The following is a 13,073-nucleotide window of genomic DNA, read 5'->3' as shown; positions in this document are numbered from 1 at the left end:
CCGTGTACTTTGTACATTAACTGCCATGTATGGTAAAAAGAAGAAAGATTGAAAATTTACTGAATCATATTTGAACAATACTTCTACTTATGATAAATAAAGTATTTCTTTTTAATTTGTACGTTTGGCTTTGAATTTGTAGATTATTTTGAGTGGAACAAAAATATAAAATACTGACTTCCGAAAAGTGATAATTTGGGGTTGCTGTAACCTTATTCTTTTATCAATTAATTTTTAATATAATTTCAATAATATTTAAGATCCATACAAGAACACTAATTAATGCTAGATTCTTATCATTAAAGAATTTTTATTCTATTCAATATTTTAAATAAGTGTCTTTAAATATCAAAATATTTTAACTTCAAGTAATTTAATAATAATACCATCTCCTTCCTCTCCCTTAATTTTATAATTATTTAAAAAACATTTTAATTTGAAATTATTTAATAATAATATTACCTAGATAATTTAATTATCTTAATTTCTTTAATTTATCAGGTCTTCCAATGTATAATACAGAGAACTCGACAAAAGTCAAACTAAATGTATTACAATTGTAGATGGTCGGACTCGAATCCAAGCCACAAGATCGAACTTCATTTATAAAATTACATATTAAACTATAATTCATATGTAATTTTGAGATTTATCTCAAAATAATGAAGAGAATGTAACCTATAATCCATTACCTATATATTAAATGAACACCCACATTCCTACAATTGACACGCCGTTATAAGATAATGGTTAAATTGTAGTTGTGATCTTTTTACAATGACATTAGTTGGTCCAAATAATTAACATCATTATTTATTTTTGTTACAATGATAATACAAAACTTTCTTAAAAACACCTTTATAACACAAAAAAGAAAAAAACTATTTTTTCATTGACAAGTTAATATATGATGTGTAAAAATTCGTTACATAAGTGCAACTGTTGAATCAAATAATAAAGTGATAAGAAAGATATTGTTCTCACGAGAACCAAATCCTAAGTTAAGTGTCAACTATTCAATTTTTATCTAATCCGAATCAATAAAATAAGTTCTAATTACTATTAAAATTAATCTAAGCTAACTATGAAAATTCAGTTAAACTAAAAAAAATGAAAATTACTAAGTTTCTTAATCAATTTTAAAGATATTGGAACTCTAACTTCACATAATCTAGTTAATCAATTATCTCTCATCCAATTGTTCAATCTATGTAATTACTAACTCAGGATTCAATGACATTAATTAGACTCTTCCAGTATCTAACTAAGTTAATCCCCTTCCCCACTAGCTATATTCCCATGCTAAGCAAGTTGGGCGAAGTCATTACGACCAAACCTTTTTGGTTGATTAGGACAATAGGTATATTGCTATCCTAGTCACAAATTAACTCGATCGCCAGTGCTACTAACATTAATCCTAATCTATTTAGTCTAGATCTAAACTTTAATTTTCTCTTCCAAGACAAATCATTATTATCAAATTAATACAACTTGATGGCCAAGTAAGTATATTAAATAAGCATAGGACTGAATAAATAATTAACATTGACCGAAACAATTGAAGAGAAATTAATTAATTAACTAAGAAATATGATTCATCATCGTTCCAAGAAAATATAGTTCATGTTGATTTGAGAAAATATCACAAGAAGAAATTCAAAACAAACTTGCATTGAGACAAAGTAAAAAGAAATAATCTAGAGAGAAAAATAATTATCAAACTAATGTCGAGTACTCTAGATCTCTTTTTCTTCTTCTTCTTCTTTTTTTTTGCGAGCTTCAAATTTCCCCTTGGTGTTAAAGAATTGTTCATTAACCTCTAAGTTAATTTTTTTTACTCTTCCCCCCTTTTCCTCTTAAATCACGTCACCTCTTATTTTTAGAGTTTTAATCGTTCCATTCCATCGTATCCATTAGATGCAGAATTGTGGTGGAGCGAATGACTTGCTGTTTAAAAATTCTGAATTGAAGATTGTGCTCCATCTTACTAAAATCCAATGGAGCGGGAGTGTAGATATTATGTATTTAGAACTCAATCTAAGAGAAAAGTATCCTCGTAATAATATAATCTATTTAAAGTATGTAAGGTTATTTTAGTAATTTTCACCAATTCAATTACACACTTTTTTTAATTAAAACATTAGGTTTTATAAATAAATAAAATGTCCAAATAAATAAAGCCCAAAAACTAATCAAAGCCCAACCTCAAAAAGTTAAGACTAAAAACCTATCAAAAAAAAAGTAAAAGAAACAATAGTCAAATCGACAAAACAAAACAGAAACAGCAACCCAGCCTTATGAATTGTCATCTTCTAGAGACTTCTTTAAGAAAATATCTGCGCCCCAATAAACAGCTCTTGGAGAAGACAAACAAGTAGAAATAAATCGATTCAATATCTTCTCGTAATCCACATAACCATTTGAGAACGTTGTTTCGGTGTAGACTTCATCTCCATCCCGGATCTACTTCCCGTTCAGTGATATCTTAACCAGCAGTTTCATAAACAAGGTACTCATTTCTACCCACTTTTAAACCTTCAGATGCTAAACAGTGTGCAGATTCATTTGCTACTCGTCTTGCATGTTAGAACTTGCAGTCATAAAAAGCCTAATACAGATTTTTAATATCATGAATATATGGTTCTACTGTCGATTTGTCCCTATTCGTATTCTGAACTTTCTTGATTACCGTCAAGGAATCGCCCTCAATCTCAACATACTTCATCCCTAGATCTTTACCCACAGTAACTGTTTGTAGACATGCGATGGCCTCAGCTGCAAAACCTGAAGGTATGTTGTTGTGGACCATTTGTTTTAGGCCAAAATATCTCCTTAGAATTCTTGACAATGATTCCCGAACATGATCTATTTTTCTTGTTATCAAAAGCAGCATCGAAATTTATTTTAAAGAAACCTTTCTTCGGAGGTCTCTATCTATCAGATATTGGTCTCAAGGCAAGATTCTTTCTATCAATATCTTTTAAGTCTTGTATGTACTGTATAATGAACTTCGCTGTCTCTGCTCCAGATTTCTTTCGCCCCTCATGAATCTATTGATTTCTAGTAGTCCAAATAATCCAAATGGCACAAACAAAAATTCAACATACATCTTCCCTACTAATTAGCAAGACCCAGGTAAACCAATCCATAAACTCCATTCGAGATAAATCACGAGACCAGGCATAGTCTAATTTTTCCCATGTCTCCTTTGTAACAGAACAATCACGAAAAATGTGTTCCCTATTTTCCAACCCTTGCATGCATCTTGGACAAACAACTTCATTAGTTAATCTTTTTATCCTTAGATTCACTAGCGTAGGAAGATAGTTGGGAGTAGTTTTCCAAGTTGTAACAATTATTTTAGAAGGGAGATCAATGTTTGAAAGCTTTTTGTAACATTTTGTGTTTTCATTCGGGTTGTAATTATTTATTTTGTGAAGATTACCTTCTAAAAGCAACTTATAACTGCTACATACAGTGAACTCACCCGTTGATTCGCCCTTTCAAACCAGAAAATCATCATGATGAAGGTTAGCCAGTGGAATTTGTAGAACTTTTTGAGCATCGCCTTCAGAAAAGGTATTAAAAATCAACTCAGTTCTCCATGATCTAGTATCACTGTCAATAAGATCCGCAACCCTCATAATATTCTACCTACTAATCAATTGTTTAATCAACAAACCTTCAGCATTCGAGACCCAAACATCTTCCTCGATTTTAATGTTACGACCAGTTCCCATCCTCCAACAGAGTCCAGACAGCAGGAGACCTTTCCAAGTATATGAAGGTAAATTTCCTAACTCTAAGTTTAAGAAATTAGAATTTGGATGGTATTTAGTTTTCAAAGTTCGGGCTAGGAAAGACTCAGGATTGTAAATTAATCTTCAACCTTGCTTTGCAAGAAAGGCCAAATTAAATTTAGCTAAACAGCGATAACCGAGACCACCGCACTTATTTAACTCACATAATCTTCTCCATTCACACTAGTGAATACCACGTCTTTCATGACCCTTTTGCCACTAGAAATTTGCCATTATTTGCTTCATCTCTTCGCATATTGATTTTGGTAATAAAAAGCAAGCCATTGTATAAGTCAGAATTGCCTGTAACACGGCTTTTATGAAAACCTATTTTCTTCATTACGATAATAAACGGGTATTCCAACTGTCACTCTTCATTTTTATATGATCTTTTAAGTGTTGGAATGGCAAACATCTCTTTCTACCCACCATATTTGGCAGACCCAAATATTTCTCGGAATTGTTAGACCTTTTGACCCCCAACCTATCAGAAATGGTAACTCGGACCGTGTCTATGACATTTGAACTGAAAAACACTGTCGACTTTCCATAATTAACACATTGGCCTGAAAAAACTTTATCCTCTTTTAGAACATTTTCGAAAGTCATGATACCTTTATCAGTCGCTTCCCCAAACAAAATACATTCATCAACAAAAAGAAGGTGGGAAATCTGAGGCCCTCTTCTGCTCACCTTAACCCCTCTCAAATTCCCTTCCTCGCTTGCAAGCCTCAACAGAGTTGAAAGCCCCTCATTGCAAATGAGAAACAAGTAAGGGCTTAAAGGATCACCTTGACGCAAGGTCCTCTCTAAAGTAAAATCCTTCCCTGCTACACCGTTTAAAACAACTGAATACGAAACAGTACTAATACAATACATGAAGAGATCAATCCGTGAATCAGTGAAACCCATTTTGGTCATCATTTGTTTCAAGAAATCCCATTCCACCCGGTCATACGCCTTGCTCATGTAGATCTTGAGTGCCATAAGACCTTTTTTCCCACCCTTTTATTTCGCAAGGTAGGAAGAATTTCATAGGCAAGAAACACGTTACCAGTAATTAATCTTCCCAGGATAAAAGCACTTTGAGCTGAATCAATACAGAGATCAAGTACCTTTTGAAATCTATTCGCTACAGCTTTTGAAATGATTTTATAGAACACTGTGCAAAGACTAATTGGTCTAAAAATCGTAGGATTTTTTAGATGAGCATTCTTCGGAATTAAAATAATATTCGTGTGATTCAAAGGTTTTAAAGATTTGCCCTCATTAAGGACCTCCGAACAAAAATTACTTACCTCCCTACCTACAATGTGCCAAAATTTCTAGAAAAACATGGCTGGGAACCCATCGGGCCTGCAGCTTTGGTCGGCCCTATACTATTGAGCGCTGCAACAATTTCATCCTCTTTATATGTCGTTAGTATCTGATTCATGTTTTCATTAATGCATCTCTTAACACCTGAAAGAAGATGGTTCGTGTCGTCGACACCATTTGATGAGAAAATTCCCATAAAATAATCTCTTATAATGTTTTTCATGTCTTCATCTTCTATTTTAAGAATACCGTCAATATTTTCTATCCCCCGAATTTTATTCCTTCTATGTCTTTGAGATGCTTGGCTATGAAAGAAAACCATATTTTTATCCCTTTGGCGCAATCAATTAGCTCTGGCTCTCTGTTCCCAATACATTTATTCAATTACACACTTAAATGATAATATAAATATACAAACAAATTGGGTGAAACAATTTGTATAATAACATTGAAATGTATAAAAAAAAGTCAAAATAAAGTTTGGGTTAAAGTGGTAAAGAAAATATTTTATAAATATTGAGAGCATAGGTTCAAATCTCAACACTATTTGTAATTATATATCTTATTTAAAATATGTAAGTTTATTTTAGTGTAATGATATTGAAATATATAAAAATAATTTATAGATGCAAATAGTATTGGTTCAAATCTTAACCTTTGCAACTTATTTAAAATAAAAATGACAAAAGTACATCATAATCCACTAAAATTCTTTTAGTTTTTGAATTTCATGCTTTATTTTTTTTATCATGGAGGTTCATCTAACATTAATTATTTTATGCAAAGTATATGTTATTTTAAGAAAAATAATACATAAGTTTTGAATGGGATAAGAAAGGAATCGAAGTCTGGACTTAAAAAGAAAAAAAAAACTCATTGGATTTTGAATTTTGTCGTTGAAAACAAGGTTTAGATGAGTTTTTGGTGGGTTCGTGAGACATAATTCCCTCTATTGTCATTGAAATCTGATTGAATAGGTTAGGAAGGATTTTTAACTTTTAAATGGATTTCAGTTAGTTCTATTTCTTCATTGCTGTAATATTTGATTATAGCTAAGATAATTTTTTGGACCGAAAAAGATTGGAATCATGCTATGAAAAAGAACATCCGATTTTGAATTCACAACCATAATCTAAAAGGCTAAAATCTTCAACTCATTCAACAATTAACTTACATAGTTTTCTAGAAAAGAAATTATCCCAACAATTATGGTCAAGGGCGGGATCCACCATGACATCAATGAATCAATTTCCCATTAGAATTTAATCTTCACCCACGTACCTTTAACAAATGCTTTCTTAACCATGATTTTTAGCTTAAAACATGTTTAATCCCAACTCATAGTACACCCTCGAACTCCCAACTGAAACACAATATGCAAAATTGTTAAAAGATGGCTTTTATGCAGACCATAGCAGTTCGAGCCATGTAAGTTGCAACTAAAGAATATGCTGCTATTTTGTTACTTTTTGGTTGATGTTTTTGCTACTTAGTTACACTAGTACTAAGTATATAAGGCATTTGATGCAATTTGGTGCTGATAGATTTGATAAATCTGTAACAATTATTTTTAGTGAAATCAGAATAGTGATTTTGAGACGACAAATCTGAAGTCAAAAATTTATTTTACTATTATTTTATGGTCTACAACATGATAGAATTACCGTATAAAAACTTCATTAAGAAATTTTACCGTTTACACGTTCAATAAGAAAGTATTTAAAGTTAAAATTAAGTAAAATAAAAGCCAAGTATCATCTTTTCTTCTTTATTCAACCGATTTTGAAGAATAAAGGAAGCCATTTTTTTTGAACAACATTTGACCAAGCTTATATTGCCCAATTAGGTATGATTTTTATCATGTTTTTAATGATTTATACGTTTTCAGGATCGTTGTAGCTTAATCTAGCTAGTCCGGGGACTAATTTGTGAAACTGTTAAACTATTAGGGTTTTAACATTGATGAATATATGTGAGTTTTGAAGTTTGATGATAAAAAATGAATGGTTGTTAGATAAAAAACTTTTGTAAAGGAATTTTTTATGAAATTATCAATTAGAGGCTAAATTGAAAAATGTGATAAATTCATGGTAAAAATTATGAATTTGTGAAATATATGGGCTTCTATTAGTATGTATAAAAATCGGCTAAGCTTGGGTAAGGGAAAAATTGTATTAATTTCATTTTATGAGCCTAGGGACTAAATTGCAAAGAAATTAAAAGTATAGGAGAAAAATGATAATTTTTTTAAAATTATATGTTGGACTAAATTCAATGAGAAATAAATTTAATTAGGTTAAATTTATTTGTATAGATCCAGTTAGATCTCGTACAGAGTTAGATCGGGGAAAAGAGAAAGTCTCGGATTAATCGCCTCCGTATCTACGTATACTCATCGAGGTAAGTTCGTGTAATTAAATTGTGCGTTTATATGTTTTAATTGAATTATATGTATGTAAATTGTGAAATTGCCATGTATGAATACTGATAGCATATCTATCGACGTACAACGACTACCGAGCCCCTTTTGAACCTTAGGAATTCGTAGGATACAAATGACATGTCATTAGGGTTACCGATTTTAGCTCGTGAGAGCTTATCGATTCTTAGCTCGTATGAGCTTATTGATATTTAGCTAGCATGAGCTGATCATTACTCAGCTCGCAAGAGCTTACTGATTATAGCTCGTAAGAGCATACCGATACAGAACTCGTATGAGCATACATGTACATGAATTGATGGATTATAGTTCAGTACACCTCATGTGTGCTACTCGAGTATCCAACGATATTCTAAATGGTTCAATGGACACAGTTCTGTTACGATATTATATGAGTTCAATACGAACTATTACAAGTATTTACATGAAATACATAGAAATGATGTTACATGATATATTGATATAGATACATGTATATGGTACTTGAGTAATTGTTGAGTTCATCCATGTGTATTGGCTATTATATATGTTTTACATGGCTAACATGTTGGTGAATCTGTACATAGGCATTTGGTCAAATTGAGTTGGGATATGCTATATTTACTTATCTAAATTATGGTTAAATGGTAAGTTAAATTTTATGTTATACGAACTTACTAAGCTTAAATGCTTACTCTGTGTTATTTTTCGTGTTCTATAGTAATTCAGAAGCTCGCTCTGGTTAGAAGCTTGTCGGAGCTATATCACACTATCCATCGGATCTTTTGGTACTTGGTTAAATTTTGGTTATAATGGCATGTATTGACTAATATTAGCCTATATGTGTTTTGTTTGAGATTAGCCATTTATTTGACTTGTTATTGGTATTTTGGTATATGCATAATCTGCTTATAAGGTTGATGTGTGGATTGATTTGTAGTTAAAAGATGAAAATTAAAATAATAGTTGAATATGTATGTGATGTATGTTTTATAACTTGGTGTGGTTTGGTGCTATGCTAGGGAAAGCATATATGTATTTGATGCTATTGATTATGTGGTACAATTCATATCAAATGGTAAGTTTTGGTAAATCATTTACATGTTGTGTATTGATGCAATAATATATATAAGTTAGTTGATTACTTGGTTACATGGATCACATGGTTGCATATATTTCATACTTGTCATTCGATGTGTCAAAGGGCATATTGGTTGTATATGGTATATGCTTGTTTTGGATGCTTGATTATAACTTGTGTATGTGTGCATTTTTGGGCGTAGGTTGGTGTCCAATTGGGTGAGAAATGTGGCTTATAAAATGGCCTATTTTCGTCCACATGGGAAGGGACACGACCATATGTCCTCTGTAGCTTCTTAAGGGTTGCAAGTCAGTATGCTCACACAGCTTAGCACACGGGCGTGTGGCTTAGCCGTGTGACCCATGTCAGTATACTCACACGAGCATGGGCACGGGCTGGGACACGACTGTGTGTCCCTATTTCGGATGCCCATATGGGCGTCTCTTGGCCGTGTGACCCATTGTAGTGTTGAAAATTTTAAATGTTTTTGAAAAGTTCTCTGAGTTTCAGATTTAGTTCCGATTTGTTTCTGACGCATATTTAGAGCTTCGAGGGCTCGTATAAGGGACAATATATATGTTTTGAATTGATTTTGATATAAATAATGACATGTAATGAATTGTTTAAAATTTCTATTCGATCTTTTTTGAAATATCCGGTAATGCTCTGTAACCCTATTTCGGTGACGAATTCGAGTTAGAGGTATTACAAAATTAGCTTAACCAAGTGTGCAAGCAAAGTTTTATAAGTTTCAAGACTTTGTTAGTGGATTTAAGTGTGTTTAAGTAATATTTTCATCTTTTTGACAAGTTGATTACTTGATATACTTAATGCTTTGTTTTAGAAATGAGATGATGAATCATTCACCAAAATTCTCTTCTTGTTTTGGTTTTTATTGAACAATCTGTTCTTGTCACAATTCAAGCTGATTTTCTTGTTTGTTCAGCAAGTTACAATAGCTTTTAGCTCAAGACTTTACTGTGATTTCTTGATCTGTTTTTTAAGTTCCTACAATTGGTATTGAGAGCCAACTTCTTAGAGGACCTTTCTCTTTTCTACTCTCAAAACACAATATCTTCATCAAGTTTCTCTCTAGCACCACCATCAATATTCAATGGTGAAGGCTACAACATTTGGATAGTGAAAATGAATACCTATCTGTAAGCATTCTTATGGGAGATTGTCAATACTGATCTTGAACCACCACCCTTGAGAATTAACCCCATGGTAACTCAGATCAGGCAACACTCTGATGATAGAGCCAAGAGGTACAAGGCAATGTCATTTATCCAAAATAGTGTGTCAAACTTGATTTTCACAAGGATCATGGCCTGTGAGACTCTAAAACAAGCTTGCGACAAGCTTAAAGAAGAGTTTCAAGGAACTGAAAAAAAGAAAGACAACAACTCTTAAACTTAAGGAAGGACTTTGAAAACCTAAAGATAAAGGAGTCAGAGATAGTCAAACAATATTCAGACAGGATCATGGCTGTTGTAAACAGTATCAGATTGCTTGAGGACCAATTTAATGAAGCCAAAATAGTGGAGAAGGTTATTTCAACCTTACCTAAAAGATTTGAGAGACTTATCAAGCATCTTTTTGACTGAGCTGATTAATGCTCTTTATGCTTAGGAATAAATGAGAGCTAACAGATAGGAGGAGCATCATGAAGGTGCATTCTAAGCCAAGAGCAGACCAACCTCGAGCTCCCCTGGTTACAAATAGAAGAAAACTTAGTTAGACAAGCCTAAAAGAGATGGAGCAAGAAGAAGATATCCACCCTACTCACATTGTAAAATGATTAGCCATCAAGAAGTAAATTACTGATACAGACCTGATGTGCAATGTAATGTTTGTAAGCAAATGGGCTATATTGAGAAGGTCTGTAAAAATAAAAGCTAAGAAAAGCAACTACAACCTCAGCAGCTTAAAATAGAAGCTCAAGTGGCAGAGGAGAGTTATGCTCAAGAAAAGTAAGTATTTGTTGTCTCTTGTTTTGTAAATAAAAAACCACAAAAGGGCAGCTGATTGATAGTGGCTGCACCAACCACATGACACCTGGTGTTACTATCTTCAAGAGCATAGACAGAAGCTTCAATTCAAGAGTAAAAGTGGGAAAATGCCAATACATCAAAGTAGAAGGGAAGAGAGATGTACTGATTGACACTCCTTCAGGTACCAAACTTGTTTCCAATATTTTGTTAGTACCTGAAATTGATAAAAATCTGCTAAGTATTGCTCAGCTACTTGAAAAAGGATATTCTATTATGTTCAAAGGCAAAGAGTGCATGATCAGTGATCCAAGTGGATCCAAGCTCATGTTAGTAGCCATGACTGATAGAAGCTTTGTTGTTGATTGTATATGGGGTCTGTTAGTACCTACACAACTGTCTTAGATAAGTCCAAATTGTGGCATAGAAGGTTGGGCCATGTTAACTACAGGTTACTGGTTCAGTTGTCCAAAGAAGATTTGGTTGAAAATTTCATAAAAGGTGTTGGAAAATAGGATGTTGTGAAGTATGTCAGCTAGGAAAACAAGCTAGATTACCATTTCCAGCAAACAAGGTTTGGAGGGCCTCTGAAAAACTACAATTAGTCCATATTGATGCGTATGGCCCTATGAGGACTGATTTTTTGAATGGCAGTAGGTATTTTATTCTCTTCATTGATGACTACTCAAGATTCTGTTGGGTTTACTTTCTAAAGCTCAAGTCAGAAGTAGCCTCAGTGTTTTGGAAGTTCAAGGTTGCAATAGAAACTCAATCAAGTTGCAAACTTAGGACACTAAGGTCAGATAACAGGACGTGAGTACACCTTGGATATGTTTCAAAATTTTTGTGAAAAATCAGGGATTGAACACTAGCTCACCAGCTCACCAACACCTATACACATCAGCAAAATAGTGTCAGTGAGAGAAAGAATTAAACCCTGATGGATATGGCCAGATGCTTAATGTTTGAAAGGAATTTACCTAAAAGTTTTTGGGTTGAGGTAGTGAATACTGCAGTGTATCTTCATAATAGGCTACCAACTAAAGCCTTGCTTGAAAACACTCTATTTGAGGCCTAATTTTGGTTCAAACCATTAGTTGCTCACTTAAAAGTTTTTGGTTGCATATGTTATGCACATGTTCCTGTAGTTAAAAGGGACAAATTGGCAAAGAAGGCTTAGCCTGGCATCCTTGTGTGCTGTAGCAGTGTCAAAAAGGGCTATAGAGTTCTGAATACTACAACCTACAAGGTCTTTGTAAATAGAGATGTGGTATTTGATGAGATGTCATCCTGGAATTGGAGCAAAGGTGAACCAGAGTGTGCTGCTGAAGACTTAGTGACAGTGCAAACTGATGTTGATTAGAATGATCAAGAGCTGGACATTGATCATGTGCCAGTTAAGGGAACCAGACTCCTTAGTGAAGTATATGAGAGGGCTGATATAACTACTATTGGACCAATTAGTTTTGAAGAAGCTCAAGCACAAGAGGGTTAGAGACAAGCTATGCTTGATGAAATGAGCATGATTCATAAAAATCAGACTTGGGATCTAGTTACAAAACTAGTTTAAAGAAAGGTCATAGGAGTAAAATAGGTGTTTCGAGCTAAACAAAATGCTGATGGAACTTTGAACAAGCTGAAGGCAAGGTTAGTTGTGAAGGGATTCAGTCAGGAGTATGGGATTGACTACTTTGAAACATTTGCACCAGTGGCAAGACTTGATACTATTAGACTCTTGGTAGCATTAGCTACTCAAAGGCAGTGGAAAATACATCAACTTGATGTAAACTCTGCCTTTCTCAATAGTTATTTTGATGAAGAGATACATGTTGAACAGCGAGATGATTTTAAAGTTGTTGGTGAAGAGGATAAAGTGTACAAGCTAAGAAAAGCCTTGTATGGCTTAACGCAGGCACCAAAGGCCTGGTATGACAAAATTGACAACTACCTAGCAAGCTTGGGGTTCAAGAGAAGTTTCAGTGAACCAACATTGTATGTGAAGAAGGAAGGTGATGAAACACTGCGTATAATCTCATTGTATGTGGATGACTTGTTAGTGACTGGTGGGATTGATGTTATGCTGACAAATTTCAAAGACAAAATACGGAGTATGTTTGAAATGTCTAATTTGGGTGAAATGTCCTATTTACTTGGCATGGAGGTATCTCAGACTCAGCAAGGGATCTTCATAAGCCAAAAGGCATTTGCCTCGAAAATTCTAAACAGATTTTCCATGCAAAATTACAAAGCAACCAGTACTTCAGTTGCTGTTGAAGAATAGCTATCTAGCCAAGGTGGTTTTGAGAAGGTTAATGAATCTACCTATAGGAGCCTAGTGGGATGTTTGTTTTACTTAACAGCCACACGACCAGACATAATGTTTGCAGTCAGTCTTCTATCTAGGTTCATGCACTGTTGTAATGTGAACCATTTTCAAGCTGCAAAGAGAGTTCTCAGGTATATCA

The sequence above is a fragment of the Gossypium hirsutum genome, chromosome D08 (genome assembly GCF_007990345.1).
Source record: "Gossypium hirsutum isolate 1008001.06 chromosome D08, Gossypium_hirsutum_v2.1, whole genome shotgun sequence".
NCBI classification, from domain to species: Eukaryota; Viridiplantae; Streptophyta; class Magnoliopsida; order Malvales; family Malvaceae; genus Gossypium; species Gossypium hirsutum.
The sequence above is the reverse complement of the archived record's forward strand: the minus strand, read 5'-3'. Positions refer to the sequence as shown.